Below are 20,573 nucleotides of genomic sequence, written 5' to 3' on the forward strand. Positions count from 1 at the left end.
TGAAATGAATTTGAAAGCCATGGAGGTGTTGGTGCACTAATCAGATCAGGCAGTACAGGCAGGACTGCTGTGTGAATAATCTGTAACAGCACAAATAAGGATTTGGCTGAGAAAGGAAAAGAAAATACTGCAAAAAAAATATTTTTTCCGTCTTTGTCTCTGTGTGTCATGGAAGGTGAGGAACTCTCCACTTATTATCAAGAAATGCCATCAGTGTGGGCCTTGAGGCTCCTCAGCTCATCACTGCTTAGGGAGGGAGCTGATGTTAGCATGTAAGTGACTTATTCTGGTGAATTGACAGTGGTACTCAAATCCTTCCTTCAATGTCTTTAATGTTTCAATGCCTTTAAGCCGAAGAAAGGTAGATTTAGATTAGATATTAGGAAGAAATTCTTCATTGTGAGGGTAGTGAGACACTGGAACAGGTTGCCCAGGTAAGTTGTAGATGCCCTATCTGTGGAAATGTTCAGGGCCAGGTCAGATGGGGCTCTGAGCAACCTGGTCTAGTGGAAGGTGTCCTGCTATGGCAAGGGGGTTGGAACTAGAAGATCTTTCAGATCCTTTCCAGCTCAAACCATTCTGTGATTTTATGATTCTGTAATGCTCGGGAACAGTTTTCTCCCCTTTGGAAACATCGGTCAGCCTGGAATGGAGGCTTCCACTTGAGGTGGGGATGCTGTGGCTGCCCACCATGTTCATTTACAGTGTGATCCAGACCCTGTATGACTTGGCACCGGGTTCTGGATGGATGTCACTGAGGTGGGAAGATTGTGACAGTAGCCATCTCTTCAGGTTACCACTCAGTGTCACCGCAGAGAAGATAAACCACAACTGGGTTGGACGTCAGTAGCTCAGCACCAGAATGAAAGCAGAAACATCCCTGAACTTTCAAAACCTTAAAATATGTTGTGTAGAGGGGCTGGGTCAGGATGTTTTGGTGCTAACAAGGCTGAGCTTGTCCTTTGATTTTTGTCCTGTGCTAATATTTCTCAGGCAGCAGGTCCCAGGGTGCAGCTGGGACTCCCAGTGGGTGTGTCAGGGCAGGCCTGGCAGCCAGGGCCGATCCCAATGCCCTGGCCAGGATCAGGGCAGCCCTGGGGCACCAGGGCAGCCTCAGCCCCAGGTGTTGGGCACCTCCGCAGGCAACAGGCTGAGGCTGGGCTGTGACATTGGGCCCATCGGTGGGCCAGGTTCCATGGGGCTCATGGCTGGGCAGGGCAGGGCTGCAGGGAGCTGGAGACTGGCCCTGCTGTGCCATCACTGGTTAGGGGCTGATGGCCCTGAGGGCTGACATGGGGTCCTGGGCAGGGGTGGGGGGAGCCCCAGCAGGTGGGCACCTGGGGCAGCGAGGCACATGAGTGCCCCTGGGGCACTGGCAGCTGGCAGTGCTTATGTTAATGTTATAAGAGGTTTTACAGAGTTGTAGAATGACCATTGTCCTTTTAAAAAACAGAAAAAATAAAGGCAAAAAATGACTTTATTTCAACTCTTGGACTATTGATTTGGCATCCCCCATGGAGGTTTTGGGGTCTATAAACAATATTGAACATAAATAGTGCCTGCCACAGAGCCTGGAGGAGAGGACATCTGTCTGCGTGGTGACATAGGGAACTGCAGTACAGGGGCTTAGATGCAATTTCGCTGATGAGTGGTTTTCACACTACCTAACTCAGGTCACCTAAGGTGGGAAACTCGGCTCTGATCCATGCACTGATGGCATGTGGGGAGAGAGGGATCTTCTGCAAAGGAGCACTTCAAGAAGAGGGAGTAATACATCTTTTCACTTCTTCCCTTAGACCTGTCCTTTGAGGCCTTTGTTGAAGGTGGTTCAGTAGAGCTGGCTATTAAAACTAAAGCTCGTTCTTGAGCTGGCCATGGCACACAGCCTTGGGTAGACTTCATTAGATATCCCTGTTGCATCCTCTCCTGTCGCTGGTGCTACCTCTGCTTTATTTGGGGGGTGTTTCCTCCTCTTCTTCCTCCTTGGATGTGGAGAAGACCTCATCCCCATGCTTCCCAGTAAGGACTCTTACTGGTTTGGTGGCTCTACACCATTTCTTGAGAAGGTGTTTGCCTACACTGACATAAGTTTCTCTCTGACCCTTTTCACCCAGACTTTCCTAACATCCGCTGACCTTGTTCTCCCCGTTCTATTCAAAGTGCAGTGACATATTCATCCTCTTTTGCATTTTGCAGTCCTCCTTGGTCTCACTGTTTTTTTAACAAGTTAGGTACAAGCTCTCAATTCTTTGATCCATGACTTTCGCATCCTTCCCTCTCAGCAACCTAAGCCTCCTTGCTTTGCTGCCTAGGCAATGCCAACCTCCTTTATCTCTCTGTTCCCTTGTTACATGCTCTTCTATTTATTCCACTTTTCTCTGGGATGTCCCTCCCTGGACTCCTCCAAATTTCTCACTAATTTATCTGTGAATATCCTGATAAATTGCTAACTGGATACAGTTAACTTTTTGCCTTCAGTAGGAGATTGGTATTTATATGCATCGAGTATTCAATTAGCTGGCACATCAGTGCATAAAGCTGGCACATATAAACTGTCTTATTATTCATTCCCGTATGTTACTCCCTCACCCCCTGTTACAATCACTTGTTATATCTTGTCTTAAACAGAGATAGTATGTTCCTCAGGCAAAATACCTGTCTTTAAGTTTGGGGTAGTACAGCACCTAGCATAATGGGTTGATACCTTCTTCCTCTTTCCCTGGTACTTCTGAGCAACAAACAATAAGGACCAACAAGAACTGACTAGGGATTGTTGCATGCATCTGTGTTTTTGTCTAAATTTTCATGCATGCTGTGATGTGTGCTGCATATAAATTGGCTTTGAAAAGTAGACAAACAATATGCTTCCAGACAACAGTGTAAACATTCTGTTGGAAACTGTTTCAGTAGCTATACGCACATAATGTAGCTACAATGCACCCCTAAATTTGTACCATGTGGGGTAGGATCACTTTTTCTCCTGTAAATATTTGATTTCTTTCCTTTCTTTCTTTGTGTTTTTGTGATGCTCAACAGTTGCTCCCTGAAAGCCACAGACCAATGGCACAAGTGTGTGCCATGTGCAGAGTCTGCAGCCACAACCTGTTTTATACTGCCAGAAAACTTGAGATTTAGCAGAAATTGGAGTTCTCTTAATAGGACAAAATAATAGGACAAGAGCTTTGTTGGTGAATTGGGTTTGGAGAGATGAGAATTAAGGAATTGCAACATTATGGTTTGCAAAAGTAAGTATGTGTGAGGGTGAATATGTGTGTCTTCCCCTCTGCTTTCTGGGTTGCTGCCAGCTTGCAAGCTGTTAGCTATGTATGGGGAACCAAAAGAAATGAGGGAAGATGCACGGGCAACTGTTCTTTCGGGTCTTCAGGGAATGGCTCCTGCCACTGGCCTACATTCTCCAGGCCAGTTTGGCTGTACTTGGCCATGGGCCACATGTGAAGGCAAATCGGGCTTTAAACCATTGCCCTTCATCGGCAATGAGGGTGGAAAATGGTGGTCGAGTTCCCAGCTCAGCAGCTCCCAAACTTCTTTAACTTCTGCCTGCTTTGTATGATTCCTGTGGAGTAAATGGACACAGCCATATGTCACATACATCTTTCTGCCTTTGGTACATGAATCATGCTGGACAGAGAAGGAGGTGGACAATACTGCTATACAGCTGGTGGATCCACCAATGGCAGGAAGTGTCACTGAAAGAAGACGTGAGAGAGCACTGCTTTTGGCCACAACTGTCCAGAAGAGGGGCAGAATCCTAGATATAGGTCCCAGGAGGTGTCTTTGTCCACTCCTCTGCTTGAAGGCAGGAACACGTATTTCTAAGCTGCCTCTGACAGCTGTTTGTGTAATCTGTTCTTTAAAATCTCTACTGATGGAGATTTCACAGTCTCCCTAGTCACCTCTTTTGGCACTTAACTACCCTCACAACTAGGAAATTTTTCATAAATCTTCTCTGCTGAAAATTAAGTGGATTTGAGAAGATAAGCATGACTATGTTGCTGAGACCAAAGGCTCAGCTGACCCTGCATCCTCTACATAGCAGTGGCCAATAGCAGAGGCTTCATAGAAATTTATAGGAGCAGAACAAGGATGCAGTGATAATCCTGCTACTGGACTTCTGTGGCTTGATTTTTGGGAATGTTTTATTGGTCTGTCTACAACAGGTTCAAAGCACAGTTAACTCTCATCTGTCTAAGAACCATTTATGTAGTGGAAAATGCGTTTCATGTAGCTACAATGGCTCTTTTCTAGATAAAGAAAGTCTCAGTTTCCACCCCTTCCTTCTAGGTCAAGTTTTATAAACCTTATAATATTTGTGTTGATCTCTCCTTTCAGTTGACCTATGACTCTTTTCCTCATCATTGAGAAGGATGGACTGGTTACCTCTAAATCTCATGTGTAACACTTTGAATTGGCACCACCTTTTCTATTGCTGATGAGTTTAGGCTCCATCTCGTTTGAAAGGAAGCACTAAGGTGCCATAAAGAGAAGAAACAAGAAGAGGGCTAATACCCTAGCCCAAACAACCTCCCTGAACACAGAGAGTCCCCCGGCCTGCCTCCTGCATCTGATGTTCATGAATGGTGTGTATGAGATACACAGAAGCTGCCTAACATATAGGAACCAGCCTTAGGACTTCTTCCTCAGAGAAGCACAGAAGAACTGGGCAGTTGTTACCCCTTAGGACCCAGAGATATTGCATTCCTTCCTGCATGGTAATACAGTTTTCAGAGGAGGAATGGAGAATTTGCACCCTTACCGAAGCCCCTGTATTATTCCTGCTGGTGCTGTAATGAGAGTTGAGGGATATACGGATTTGTATGGGGTTTGGCTCTGACTAGTGTTGCAGTGCCATCTTACTGGGAAATTTCAGTCTTTGGCATTTCGTTCTGGCTGCCTCAGTGTGTTGGTTGTTCTGCATCCTCTTAGAAACTCAGGTCTCTCATAGTATTGCATGGGGAACTGAGGATATGTCTGTGCCCTGCAGTGCAACTCCTTACAGTGACACTTGAGTCATTAAGCTGCGATGATGTAAAGCTGCCAGTGTCTCTTGGACCAAGGACAGAACCCTCTTTGCTGTCTTTCATTTGGCAGTATAGACAGCTTCTTGAAGTTGAAAACCAGGATAGCTGTTTTAGCAGATGCTAACATGAACACTTGGCTAGCAGGCTATGCTAGTGTGGCTAACTGGCTTCCAGAGTGTGAGCACTCCACCACAGAAATAACTCGGATTGTTTAGAAATACCTGGCGAGCAATGTGGCATGGGTACATCGACAGGCAATTTCCTCAGCGCCAGACATTCTGCAACTGGGCGTGGGAATGCCTTTTGTGCCTTTACCTAGTGAGCCATAGCTTTGTTAACCTACTGGGTTCTTGGCTAATTTTACATGCATCTGTGTGACTCAATTAATTAGCTCCTGATCTGTAATCAGGGTGGGCCAAAGAATACTCTAGAAAAATTGAGTGGACAGAGTGGACTTGATGATCTCAGAGGTCTTTTCCAACCTGGCTGATACTGTGATTCTATGATTCTATGACTGAGGTGATGGAAGATTGCTGCCATTGCCTGTGTGATGGAAGATCATTGTTAGAAAGATTGACAAAAAGAGCTCAGGTTCTTGATGTTTATGTGGGAAGCACATGCACAAACTGCTTGAATCATTAGCATCTGTATTATGAACAGACCCCAGAGCATTAACCTGTTCAGTTACTTACCTATGCTGGAAATACTGTTTATGTTGGCAAAGCTGAGGTACAAATCCTTCTTATGCATAATGCAGGACATTTAATACATTTGACAGGAATGCAATTTGAAACATTTTGAATGGAAACATTCTCTGCTAAATTGTTTTATTGTGATGAAAAATACCCCAAGTAACAGTGACGTTAAAGATGCTGGGTCTTTGAAACTCAGGAAAGTTTGGAGTGATAAAATGCATCTTTGTTTAACATTTTCTGAATCTACATTTTGGTGTGTTTTAAAGCAGGAAGAGATTAGTTTGGCCTTTTTAATGGGAATAATAATAGTTAGCTCTTCGTAGAGTGGCTTTTATCTGTGGGCCAAAGTCTTTCACTAGCAGTTATTTAACATGGAAAACCTAATGTGAAGAAGGGGAAGATATAATAATACTCATATTAATGCAAAATTCCATGACTTTATAAATGGGGAAGAAGAAAAATTCAGCTGGAAGTTGTGAAAGATCTCTTTATCTGCAAAGCATTCCTTTTATAGATTCTCTCCCCTCGAGAAATCTGCAGCTTTGTAGAAGGGGGGACAGTCATGATTCTGTAGGTCAAATGAAGCGTGTGCACCTGGGCTTTTGTCTGCTGATTACTGAGGTCTTTTCCTTTTGACCAATCTGACTCCCTACAAAACTTTGGGATGCAGTCTATGCAGCTTCTCACTATGGCCTGCCATGCAGTACAGGAACCAGAATGGGGAATGGTACTGTTTCTGGCATCACCAGCTCCTGCAGGGATTTCTTAGTGCAAGTCTTTGGGAACTGGATTATGTTTTGGAAGCGATTCTTTGATGTCTTCTTATTGAGGGCCCGGGGGCTTTAACTGTGTGTCTGTTCTCTGCTGGAGATGGGAAGTATTTTCTCTTTTCCCTAGCTCAGAATAATTCCTGCTTTTCCCTTTGTATTGGCAATAAGAGAAGTGGCCCAGAGAGATTCAGATGTGCATCTGCAGGCACAGAATCAGGCTCAAGAAGGATGGCAATTTTTTTTCTTATTCTGATCTTCTGGAGTGATGTCCAGAATCTTGGGTGATGGACATTGCATAAGAGCCTCAAGATGAATAAGCTTCAAAGAATAATCTCTTGATTTTTAGTTTTATCAGTGTTAACTCTTCATGTTTCCAAATGGAGAAATATGAGCCAGTAACTTCTTTCTGTTGCAAAGCAACCTTCCCAAAAGCATTTTAATATAGTGAGATTTGTAAATAAATGACTTTTAAAGTGCACTTATCCATGTCCTGGGAATGTAGGTGGATTCATAAGCAGGTCACAGAAATCCAATTTTGCAACCCTCCAAAAAATAAATGTCACTATTGCAAGGGAAATAGGGCCAAGTCCAAGTGACACGGGCTGACATACTGGTGAGAAATCCCAATTCTTTCACAGCTAATTCTTGAAGAAATCTAGTTGGAGAGCAGAGACAGGGAGTCAGGAAACACCATGTGGAGGATCAGCAGTCCAGCACGGTTCCACACCCTAGGTTATTTGAGTGTAGATTTTAGTGCACAGCTTCAGCTTACAGCATCGTGATTTCTATGACTGACAGGCAGATCATGGACATACTTTTTTTGCAGCTTGGGAAACAGAGTTCCATACGAAATGCACCTGTAAAACATGAGGAAGAAGTTTTTCCACAGCCAGCCTATAGAGAAGTTTTGGACAGGGTGTCCTAAGTGATGTGTCCAAGATAGTTTGAAGGTGATACTAACATGATAAAAGTGAAAGCTGTAGGTAGAGGTTTGTTACTGAAACAAAAAGAAGGGGTTTGAGTGGTTTGGCACTGAAAGAATTTCGGGGTGAACAAAGAACGAGGACAGACCACAAGGTTTCTTGACTTACAGCTTTCAAGAGAAATAAAGCTTAACCAAACTTTTTTGGCAGTTAAGTACTTTATTAAGTAAGCTTTTACATACTTTTCCTTTAAATAAAGAGTGCGTGACTACAGCTTGTTCACAACATTCACAATGTACTTTTGGCCAAGAATTATTTTGTACCCACAAATCAAACAAGTTTGCTTCATACAGTGAAAAATGCTTTGTTAAATGAACAATGCACTAGACAGGATTTAGCAATAGTACCTGTGGAGCATTCCCAGGAGTTAATTCTTGATGTATCTCGGTAAAGAAGTATTAGTAGACTGCAACAGGGTGAAAAGCATCTTACGTTAGTCCACATTGTAAAAATCCTTCTACTTCGGGGAACAAAATACAAGATAGATGTTACCATAGGTACTAGTTGCTGTATTGACAGGGTCTCAGTTTTACTGCTGAAATAGGGCACTCTAAAGAGCACCACTTAGTTTTAGACATTTCAGACATGATCAGCAGAAAAGTGGTTAATGTGCTGAGAGCTGGAAAAGAGATTATGGTTAAATGGAGCAAAAATTGCCATTTTGTACCTGACTCTTCACAATCCTGCCTTCGTTTGCAGCTGTATTGTGTCATCAAACCATGAGCAATCCATGGGGTTTCAGCTGCATGACTCCCATTAATTTTAATCAGAGTCAGGAGAATAAACTGCTGAGCAGAGCACTCTGAAAATGTACCCCTCCATTCTTAACAATTATATTACTCTGCTTTGTGTGGTGGGGAATCTTTAGGAGGGAGAGCTGAATGCTCCATCACTTCAATACCTGCTCTTTGTGCATAACAAAATCATCACCATTTGCAGCCTGCTCCCTACTACAGTTGACTACTGATTTCACTACAGAAATGACCAAATGATTGACTTCAGCATTTCTCTACATGAAACAGATACAAATCTTTCAGGGAAATATCAGCTGTGTCCTGTGCATGTGTGTGAGGTTTTATGGAATGGAAAGGCTGTTTGTGAATATTCAGTGATGTTGTCCTTTAATTAAAATTGTTGCCAGGATACTGTCAAGTTATACAGGATAACTGCAGCTATGACTGTTCTAGTGTGAAAGAGATGACCAAATACCAGCAGCCAGAACCAGTGCTGTGTGTTTAAGGCTAGAGCAGAGATCCGGGTACAAGTTGATACATCCCCACTGCCATATTTCCATGAACTATAGCAGGCATGCAAACCCCGGAGTGGTCCATGCAAACAGCCTTGCAGCAGTCAGAGCCTGTGTGATGCTGAAAATCCTCATCCCTCATTAGTGTCACGGACTGAGAGATACGGCTGCTCAGAACCACAGATAGGCAGTGAGCACGTAGAGCTGGCATCCAGCCTTCTCACTGTATATGTGCTTCCTGGCTTTTATACCCAGGCTCAATTGTTCTGAGTAAATAACTGCCCTCGTTTACAAATCTGCATTCTGAATAATTTCTTCAGCATTCAAACACGCCCCAACCTTTTACATGATCCTCAAAGTGCAGATAAAACCTCAGAGATTTCCTGTGGGAACTTTAAAAAAACAATAACCACAAACTCCTCTGAAGGACAGATAAATATGTGGTGAAAGTTTCATTAGCAACAAACTCTAGCCCTTTTAGTTGCACTAGCAGCCATATTTTTTGTTCAGTGGGACAGTCTTTGCACAGATGTCAAGTTTTGCTACTCGAGGAATGTGAAAATGGGAACAGAGTTTTCAATGCATTCGGATCAGTAGGCATAATCAGGTCTTACGACTACCCTTCCTTATCCAGATAAACAGAAATTCTTTACAATGATTTCTGAAGTGTACCATGTTCCCATTTATTCAGACATGCAGTGCTTATAGTGGGAACCATTGAAAAGCGTTGTCCTGCATTATCTGAGGGATTTTGAAGGAAATGAAGCAAATCTGCTTTACAATACATTGTTCCTGCAAGGAAGGATCTCACAGAATCTAATCTTTTTTCATTCATTTTTTAGTGTAGCCTGCACAACAGAGGCAGCTCTTCAGCATCATTTGTATGATAATAGCATTATTTTGTCCCAAATATGGTGCACATCTCAAGGACCTCCATAGTCACATCAGGAGGATTGTTCAGTCCAGACAAGGGGGAGGCAATTGTGGAGGGAACATGTCCAAACACAGTGAAGTGAATTTCAAATATTACCATTAAATCATTACATTAGCTTTTTCATCTGCCACCAAAGAGCCTTTTGAGCAAGAGGAATGCTTGGCTTCCCATGGAATATCTGCCAGACCAGAATACACTGAGCTTTTCCAAGAGACTTAGTCTCCCGAACGTCACCTGTCTGCCTAATCCTGGACTGCAATAGAGCCTTTAGGCAGTCAATAAATACTTAGCCTCAAAACAGAGGTCCTTTTCAGTGTGCATGGGTAATTAAAGATAAACTTCTGGGAATTTTGAGGTGAAGTAGGAAGTCACTTAGACCTCAACGTAGTTTAGGTCTAGAGTTGTCTGAGGTGCCGTTCCTGGCTGCCACAACCATTCCAGAGAGGTCGGTGCTTCCTCTCTGATAGCCATGATACCCCAGGGTGTCTTGCATGGTCCTAAATACCCATGTGAGAGCAATCACAAGCTAATTTATTAATGATTTTAAGCATCTATAGGACTACGAGGGCTCAAAAGTCTGCAGAATGGATTGGTGTTTGAGATGTAGGTGTCATATAGGGAGATTGGTTCCTTTTGTTCTTTCTCTGTGGATTATGCAGGGAGCCCAGGGAAACTGGCCTCCTAATTTAGGCACTTCATTGGGATGCCTAAAGCTGGCAACATGAATACACCAAGTGCCAGTTAGAACAGTGCCTGGGCTTCCACAAGTGAAACTAAGTGCTGTCTATGACTGTATAATGAGTACTTTTATTTTAACAGAGCAAATGATTTGGATGTATGCTTTAATTATAAAACTGAACCCACTTTTCCTTTTTGCAAAATGTTAGTGAATAGCTCATGAAGTGCTTATTGTGACTGGTTGTGTAACATTCATGGTCCTCTCAGTGTGATGAGTTTGCTGTGAATATTTGAAGTTCACACTTGTTATTATATTGCAAAGCTGTGTGAATCAGATGGAAAGAAATTTATTTTATGCATCATTTTATTTATCGATCTAAAAGATGTATTGCTTCAAACCAGTTGAATAGGCACTATCCATAGAAAGAGTTAGACACTGCCCAACTATGTTTCACCTTCTCCTTAAGGAAAAATATGAAATAATCAAAATAGATAGGCCAGATAACAGTCTGGAATGTTGTTGCATGATAAGTGGATTAGATTAAGCAGATGCGATTTAATTCTCTGGCCCACCCTGCCATTTTTAGGGCCATTTGGAGTGCTTTAGGGTATACTGCCTTGCCTGTATCTGGTCTAGTGAGATGCATTTCCCATAGCCCCTTTGTTATAGGTACCTCTTCTAGGGCATCTTAAACAGCCCTAGGTGCTTCCATTGTCTTGCGACTGAATCCCTGAACAAGTGTCCCTCAGTTGCCTTGGTCCAAGAAATTAGAGATTTCCTTACTGATCAGATGTATATGTTTACTCTAGGTTGTGTTCAGTACCTTTCTAGTTCCTGTTGGTTCTATTCCCTTTACCTCTTGGATGAGACCCACCTCACATGCAGAGATCTGCATTCTGGACATCTACATGTAAGTATCTGAGTTCTACTATTCCATTTGGGGGTAATTAAGTTGAATGAGATGAATGTGACCCAAAATGTTTTATTCTAATGACAATAAAAACAAGTAATAGCATTTACAGTTTGAAGGTTGAGACAAAAAACTGTGAGAAGAAACAACTAGCTCAACTCACATCAAACTGTAGCATGTTTCCTTCTTGGGGGTGAGATAGAGGACCCCAAAATAATCTGATTTGCTTCATACTTGGCATAACTAAAATGTGTAGTTAACTAAACCACTCATTCCCTATGCAGTTGAATCCTCTTAGTTTTAAATGAGGTCAATTTTGATATGAAAAGCCATTTTGAAATAAAAAATGCAAAAGATTCCTTTTGAAAATGTTGAAATGAAATGTGCCATTTTGGAAGTTTCATTCCTGTTTTTTCAAATGAAATGTCAAATAAATGCAAATCAAATTTACACAGTTTCTATCATGTGAAAACAACATAGTTTATCAAATCTATTATTCACCTATATTTTTAGGATAGCTCCATGTTTGATGTGTGAGCAGGCAACTTATAAAACTAGCACAGTGTGAATTCAGTTGTAAGAAGAAGATGACAACTCATTTTCTGTGACTCTCTACATTGCAAAAGAATGACTGAAAATTCAGCTCCCATGGTATTTGTGTTAAAAAGGTTGACTACATAATGATTTTTACTGAATAGACTACGAATGGAAAATAACTTCGACTTCTAAAGAAATAATTCTGGACTGTGTTTTTGCTTCAATTGAAAACCAAAAGAAACTGAACTCAGCATATAAGATGAAGATAAGGTCTAGTCCTCCTACTTTTTGTATTTAACTTTAGTTTACATTTTAAGCTGCTGTTTAAATGATCCTGCCATAGTAATTACCTAAGTATTTATATGGCTGTTCTCTGTGTAGATATTTGGCAATGGTAATTGTTTTTGAAAAAACTCTAAAAAGTTATGTAGTCCATCTATATTTGATCACTTGAGTTGGACACATAACTGCTCTACTGAAGTCTTCACTTTTCCATATTTGCTGTGTAGGGACCAAAACAATTTAGGAGGGCTGCCTCATCATAAGCCTAATATTTAAAGCCTTAACATAGGGGCCAAGATCATTGAGTTGGATTGTGTTCGAATTGTCCAGTGACGTTGTTCCCAGACCACTGCTGAGAGTTAGGGATAGAAGGGCTATAGACACCTATAGGAGGAAAAGAAACTGAAATGAAAGGTTTCTGCTGATATGCACACCACTTTTCAAGTGTGGCCTAAAACTTCAGCAGGCAGAGACCTGTGCAGCAATTAGGTTCTTACTTTTGGCAGTGATTTCCTAAATTATGGCACCATAAGGCTCAGGTTTTGTGTTTTTCCTTTGAAAGAAGCCCAGCAGCCAAATAGGTCAGACTTTCTGGGCAGTGGCTCTGCAGGTCTGGAGACTCGGATGGAGTGAATCCACACCTCCTGCTCAGGGAGCTGGTCTCACTGCATGTACAGAGAGTAACTCTGATGCACATGCTCCCATTACCCATGGCCTCCAGCATCCTTAAGACAACACTGATTTCTGGAGTGAGTTTCCTATATGACTTTGGACAAGTCACGCTTTAGTTTCCTCATCTGTAGTCTGGGGATTATATTGCTGGAATAAATGGAGGCTAAAATCACTGATGTTTGTAATTTGTGTTGATATTCTCTGAGGGGAGGCAGGCACAATAGAAGTGCAAATAAATTGTTGTGGCTGTTTAGTATTTCAGTAAATGGAAAAACTCTTCGAAACAGAGTTTACAGCGAGTACAATACAGTGGAAAATTACATGTGCAGAGATAAGAAAGACAACTGAAGGATGTGAGGAAGCAATTTCATTTCAGTCATTATAGTAATCAATGAGATGTGTGCATTTATTTGCCAGTGTATATTATAATATTAGCAACGAGTCTTTCAAGAAGATCAGTATTGGATTTGGGCAGGTAAGGCAAATCTGAAACAGGTCCAAATTTGGTCACAGAAGTCCAAGCTGGTTTCCACTTCCGTTTTCATGCCTGTTATTTATAGTTAGGAAGTAGAGCTACATATTTCTCTGGGAAGGGACAGCTGAGCAGGCTCCTGACTTTAAGATGGACCCACGCTTTCCTCATGAGTCTGATTGCAGTGGGATCAGGCATTTGACAGCTTGGGCAATAGGGGATGGCTGTTTTGGTACTGGCTAAACACAGTGTGGACATGCTGAGCTGAGACCACCTATACGTGTGTGGGTGAAGGGCAGATGGATCATGGAGCTTGCCATGACCGTCTCAGGTCCACCCACCTTGGGGGGATAAACTTGGGCTTTGTAGACATTGGAGGGGTGAGCATAACTCTGCTGAGTGGGAACAGGGAGGCAGCTCTTTCTTGGGCCCTGACATTGGAAGTCATTCCCACTTGGTGAGGAGGGACTGGACTGGTGACAATGCAGGAGGCAGGTTCTGAGGTGGAATTATGAGAACCAATTCCTTTTGGGCCAGTTACTCACATTTGTTGTAATCATCATTATTCATCTCCTTAAAAGAATATATATTCCTAACAGGGATGAGCAGGGTGTCTGTAAGTGTAGTTTGAATACGAAAGCCTCCATGTACATATCAGAGACTATGACTGTGGAAATGGCCATTTGACAGCTTATGGGAAAGAAACTATTTTTCAACCTGGCTCTTAGAAGAGTGGTTATCCTCACGTCAACGTTGACCCTGTAATGCTTTGCACTGGTGATCACAACAGCAAACACGTCAGGGTAGAATGAGTGTGTATTACTCCCATGGGTATGTTTCCTTAAATTCTGCATTGACACATACCATGAACTGAAGTCCTTGTCATGCTCCTACTAATGCTACATCATGTCTGTCCCTGAGCAAGTCTCCTAAATTCCCAGACTGTTATTCTCACACTTCTAATAAGCAGTTAATTCCCTTACAGAGAGAGATTGCACAGAACCAGACCTCAGATGTAGACTATTCTCCATTCTGGGAGGTAGACAGGGTGTAAGTAAACATGAACTTAGAGCTTGCAACTGGGTCTATATATCTAGCAAAATCCCCTTCCTCAGTTCAAATATTCCTGATCTTTGATCTGCTAGGAGTATTGTTTAGAAGTAATAACTGAAAACTGAAGTCTCTCCTATATAAAAGACACCTTATAAGAAAATATTCTAATGTGGGGTAGGTTATACCAGCTCTAGAGCGGTGGGAGGATGACGGTACAAGCAGGTCGTGATATGCACTAATTTTTAATACCTATGTATCACACAAATGCAGGAGAGAGAGAAACCCTAGGCAAAGAAAAGATGTGAAAAGGTAAAGAAGGAAAAGAATGAAGTGAATACTAAAACCCTAAAAGGCTCATACCTGGAAGCAATATGAAATGGTAGAGGATGTTAGCTGTGCTGAAGAATGAGGACAGAAGTAATCTAAGCTATGATAATACAATATTACTCTATTTAAATAATCTCTTTAATTCTTTTTGATTTGTGGGATCTTTTTCTTGGAAACTGGGGTCCTTTTGACACTAAAGGAGTGTTAGCCCTCCTTAAAAAGCTGACCCTGCCACAAAAGGGACTGTTAAGAAAAATTGAAAACAGCCCTTTAACAATGGATGCTTCAGTTATAGTGTGCAAGTGTTGGAAAAGCATGTCTCAGGACTTCCAGAGAGCTGCTGCATAGAGCTGAAAAGCGATTAAGGCTGGCAAATCACTGTATAGTTTTGCACTGCCAGTCTTGAGACTGCCTCAGTAATGGTGTGACTTACTCAATTCAATATAGCCCTGAAAAGGGACCTCTTGAGCTCAGAAATGCTGTTGTGTAGACCACTCATTTGCCTTGAGGGGATTGTCACAACATTTCCATGGCAATTGCTCTTGCAAGCTGAGAAACGTTCAGGAGGCTGCCATAATATAGATGCTGGATAGTATGTACTGACTTGTGTGTGTATATATGTGTGAGAGAGAATGACTGTCTAATGGAAGATCTATCTACCTGGCCTATCAATGTAGCTAAACAGGCTAAGGTGTTTCTCTCAGTGCTGTAAAGATCTGTTTTTAGACCAATGTCTAAGCTTCAAGTGAATACATTTACAGAAACTAGGACTGTTTTGTGAATTATTTGTCAGCAGAAAAAGAGATCTAAATGCATGAGATAATGTATTCATAATGTGTAATTTGACTATTTTAGAAGCAATTATGCTTCTGAAACCATCCGTGTAAGCTTAATGCAGGCAAAATAGAGCTCTTGGTACCACCCGTAAAGTCCTTTTCCTTTCCTCTGCCATTGGGCACTGTATAACATTTTTGGCTCACCTGGATCCTTTCTCCAAATCCCAATATACAGGTCACGTTAAAATTTTTCTCTTTCTTCCTATATAATAATAGTGGTCCTTTCTCCCCATCCCTGACACTAATTATTTCCCATCTGGGCCCTTATCACCTCTCATTTCACAAGCCATCATTGTGTATAGCCACTTTGGAAGGTTTCTGAAAACTTAGGGTAAAATAGGTGCTGGATTGGAATTTTGGGCCAAATTTTCAGCAGAACCTTAGCCATGGTTTCAGTCTGCAGCTGTGCACATCAAATATCAGCATTTCTGGAATGTTGTAGGATTTGGCCCACCAACTGACCTTAACTGGAATCACCGACAGCTTGTGGCTGCAGAGAGGTGAGGCAACACGGACTTTGCTACATCCTGCCAACCAGGTCCTTGGAGAAGGCTCTTGCAGCACTGCAAAAGCAATCTGGTCTAGTTTGTGGCTGCAGCTTAGCTAAAAAGGCAGGGAAAAGAATGAAGTCTTACCTGGTAGTGCTATCTGTTTCTATGGTGCTTTTTATTGTGCTTACAATATGCCTTTTGCTGCTGTTGCCATGGGCAAAGGCTATTGTCACCTGGCTGTGGTTTGTGGCACATCAAATGCCTTTTCTTTTGTTCTGATGACCTGCTGTATGTTTGGCAAGATAAAAATAGCTGGGGTGTTTAGCTGTCTTTGAGAAACTGCTTTACTATTATTTCCTTAGCTCTGCCCTTGGTGCTCCTTTCCACTTCACCACGCACAAGAGTTACTTACCATGGTCCATCTGGCCAACTTCAGAATGTCTTAACTATGAAAGTGTGTGAAAAACCCTGAATTCTATCAGCGTTTTCCTTTCTGGTGATAGAGGGTGCTGAGAAGAGAAATAAATAGGCAAAGAGCTGTGCCAGCTGGGAAAGGAATGAGTTGACATGTTTTACATGTCAGCAGGACATAGGACAAGGAACCACAGACTTCAGATACAGCAAGAAAGCAGTATGATCAAAATTTAGAAAGGTTTTCTAACTGGAAAGACAGTCAAACATCTAAGAGACTGACTAGGGATGTTAAAGCATCTTTAAGACTGGACAAATATATGTGGCAAATAACACAACCTTGGTTGTTCATGCTGAGGTGCTGGGTCTAGTCTGAGCTGCCTCCTGTCATACCAGAGGTCCTGCTCTGGTCCTGTTTGTGAGTCCATCTCCTGTCAGGTAGCTCAGTCATAAGTTTTTTCTTTTTCTGACTTACATTGATGAGTCAAAATTCTGGAATTAGACTTGATACCGATCTCTAGCTTAATTCCTGAATTTTGCTATTTGCCACTTACTGTCTTGTTATATATGTTCACCAGATATCTTACTTTGCTTTTTTCATCAGTTTATACCTCTCAAGGATCTAAACAGTAGCAGTCTGACAGTTAGGATGCTTTTTACAGTGACCTACCTTGGTGTTCTGTATTTCCAACCTTGAATTTTTCCCAATTGGCTTTACATACAGTTTCCCAAGGCTTTGTAGGCTATTTCAAAATTGACCTAAGCAATCAGATGTGTCATGTAGAGCTCAGATTGTTAACAGCACATTGGCAGTTGAAAGGTATTTCATCTCTCCTTGATGACTGTAAAGAAAATTCTTCAGAAAAGGTGTCCTGAAGCATTTGTAAAACTCTTTAGGAAAGCAATGTGTTCCTATAATTTAACCAGTCACTGTCAGATGACCTGCTATCCCATATCAGGGAGCAGAATAGAATTTCTGTTTTCTCTGTTGACATTTGCAGAAATTCATCAAAGGCAGTTCATTTTTGCATCTGTTTTCTTTCCTGTGACCAGAAGAAAACCTTCTTATATCGAATATCACAGTCTGGATTTACATGGTGTTTCAGGGTGTATTGACTTTTCACTGTGACTTCCAAACCACCTTCTGAGTCGACATCTGATTTATTTTCTGTTAGTGGCCCAGACACAGTCCTCCCGGTTGAACCCTGAACCTCACTGTAACGTACAACGTATATTGATTTAAAATGTCTTTTTATCTTTCCGATTGAAACATGCAGCCCAACAATTCTGTTTCTCAACAGTTTTCCTGGGATTTGTTTTTATATTGTTTTTATAGTCTTTATGGGGTCCTCAGTCATGGTGACCACTGAAAGAACAATTTCATATGCTTTCTATATTCCTCTACAGCTTTGAAAAGCATGCCCATCATTTGCATATGTGTGTGTCTGTGTATGAATGCGTATGTATAATTATTTCTTTCTGGAATAAAGACAGTATAAGGAACAAAAATGTTACATGACGAGCTCTCAATTGTCAGTAATGAACACAGAATACAAAATCAAATTAAAACCTTGTATGCTAGAAGATAGCATTAGGAACAATTTGACACTTATTGAACAACAGATGGTGATTAAAAGCATAAAACCTTGATTGTCTTGCTAAAAGCCAAACCTCACAGTTCTTTCCAAAGAATGTCTAACATTTCAAATAAAACACTCAAGGCATCAGGGAACTCATAGGAAGATCAATCTAAAAGGGAGTTTTATATATGTTCTTATCAGAAGTGCAGTTAAAATCTCCCCTTTAAAAGTATCACATTTTTAACTTGATAGTTTTCTGGAAATAAATCTTCTCCTCCAGGAGAAGATCCAGATAGTAAACACTTGAGAGAGAAAGCATGTGTGTTAAACTGTATTACAGGAGGGGGGAAGTGAATGCTTTCTTTCCCTTCTACCCTATTCTTTCAATGCAGCCCAGCTTTCCTTATAAAAGGATGCCGTGTACAGTCCTGTCCTTCAGAGTAGGAATCCATGGCAGTGGGGAGGTGCCCTTGTCAATCATACTGGAGTGAAAGGGGGGGCAAAGAGAAACTCCAAAATTATTTGTTAGCCTGTTTTGTCCTCTTTCTTTTGCACCATGCAAGTAGGAGCTGCTCTCCATGGGGTGCCTGTGAGACACCTAATAAAGGTGTTTAACCAGTAGCTTTGCGTCACAGATCCCAGAGGTCTGTATCCTGCCTGTGAAGGAATATATGAAAGATAATAAGCAGTCTATTGTCAGCAGATTTATATTCACTTCTTTGTGGGAAAAGGGTGGATGCACATTGTACCAGGCAGTGGTCTTGGGCAAGTGGTCCCATTTTACCTCCAACCAGTGCACCTTGCCTGCCTGATGGCACTCAAAGGTTGTCTACTCTGAATGCATTATCTGGCTGAGTCTGTTGGTGGACACAGATTGAGACATGCTGAATTTATATTTGTAGGATGAGTTATGAATAATTTTGCTTCAACTCTTTCCCCTTGTGCTAAAAAATTTATCACATCTTTGTGTGCAATCACTGCTGTGTCCTTAGGAGTGACATACTGATAATTAGCAATAATTGATAGATATATTCAACTTAAGTTTCATTGCTCTGACTGTGTATCCTTCTCTCCATGTGTAGTTGTCATGTCATCTGTTGAGGGATGAGTTTTGTTTTATTTTTTGTATCTAAAGCCACTCTGCACCCTTCAGACTGGTTTGCTGTCATATTCTTCTTTGCTCAGACCATACTGCTTCTCTGCATCAACCATATCCTTTTTTCCTTCAGCATTTTCACCTTTTCTGTCTTGGCCTTTCTTCTGCCTTCTCTATGTTTCACTGACTGTGCATAATGAATTTTCAGTCATCATTCACACATATTTGCTCTGCCAAGCCTGCTTCACAGATTGCATTTGCTGTGTCTAGAACAATAACCAACAGCATGATCCTACAGACTTGATGATACCAGATATTTCATGATAGAAGTATCCTCTAAACGTCTTTGGAAGTCAATGACTATAAAACTCAAAGTATAGAGACAGACTGTAGGGTCTTCAAAAAGGACGGAGATTCATGTGTTGAGACAAGGAGACAAAAGCATTGCAGTAAGTAGTTCATCCTACCTTGGGACACGCATCATGGTAAGATGGCTGAATCTCTCTCTGAGACAATTATAGCTTTCTACTAACTATCAAGGTTGGCTAGATGACTGTCTCAAAGTTATGGGAAGTAGAGTATGGCCATGAACTGGAGCATGAGATATTGGATTTTTCAAGTCCATGTGACAGCATCACTGTGTTTCATCAAAATATTTACTTTCTTGGTTAACAGTATTCAGAGTTTGATATTTTAATCAGAAATTTGAGGTTTATTTCCATAACATTGTAGGCATTTTAAGTCAATATCCAATTCCAAATTACAATGTAACTTTGAGAATAAGAAAGGTCAATACAAATATGTGGTACTTTAACACCAGAAAAGGACTCCAGTGAAAAACCTGAATAAGTCATTAGAAGTATCCTGGCCTTGATCTCAAGGGTATGAAAGATGTCAGAAAACCATTACTTTTAGTTAAGGAAATTGCAACCTGTACCTACTTATTAGTGATACAGAAAGCAAGAAACAGTGAAATTCGGAGGGGGAATACTGAGGACTATGAGGAGAGAAAGGTGAGCTGGAAGTATTGGTGAATAGATCATCTGAAGAATCTGGACACTAAATTCTAGAGCTGTGGGTCTGCTTCACAAGGTGCAGGATGGCTAGTGAAAAGCATCAAAGGAAGAGAGAGAGATTACATGGAGAAAGACAGAGAAGATTTTCTTGCAATGCTTCATGGGAAATTGAGGACCCTGTTTTAGGAGCTGTTCAAATCTCAAGCCCTGAGTAATCTGAGCTAGGTCAACCCTGGTTTCATCAGGGTGTCAGAGGAGATTATTTCAGGGGTGCCTTCCAACCTCAGCTGCTCTATTATTTTATGCCTTTTTTCTCAATTTCAATCATAGAAACATGGTATTATTTTCTTTAATTTGTCCACCAATAAGTGGCATAAATCGTCTTCATTGCTATTGAGTGAACAAAGGCCTCCTGGTATTATCAGCCAAAATATCATACTGAAGACATAGACTGAGGAAATCCTCTTCTTTACTGTAGGGTTAACATTATTGCATCAGTAGAAAATAGTAAAAGAGTATTGAAAAAAAGGAAAGCACTTTATTT

The sequence above is a fragment of the Pipra filicauda genome, unplaced genomic scaffold (assembly GCF_003945595.2).
Source record: "Pipra filicauda isolate LSUMZ 115617 unplaced genomic scaffold, ASM394559v2 scaffold28_size6257848_pilon, whole genome shotgun sequence".
NCBI lineage: Eukaryota > Metazoa > Chordata > Aves > Passeriformes > Pipridae > Pipra > Pipra filicauda.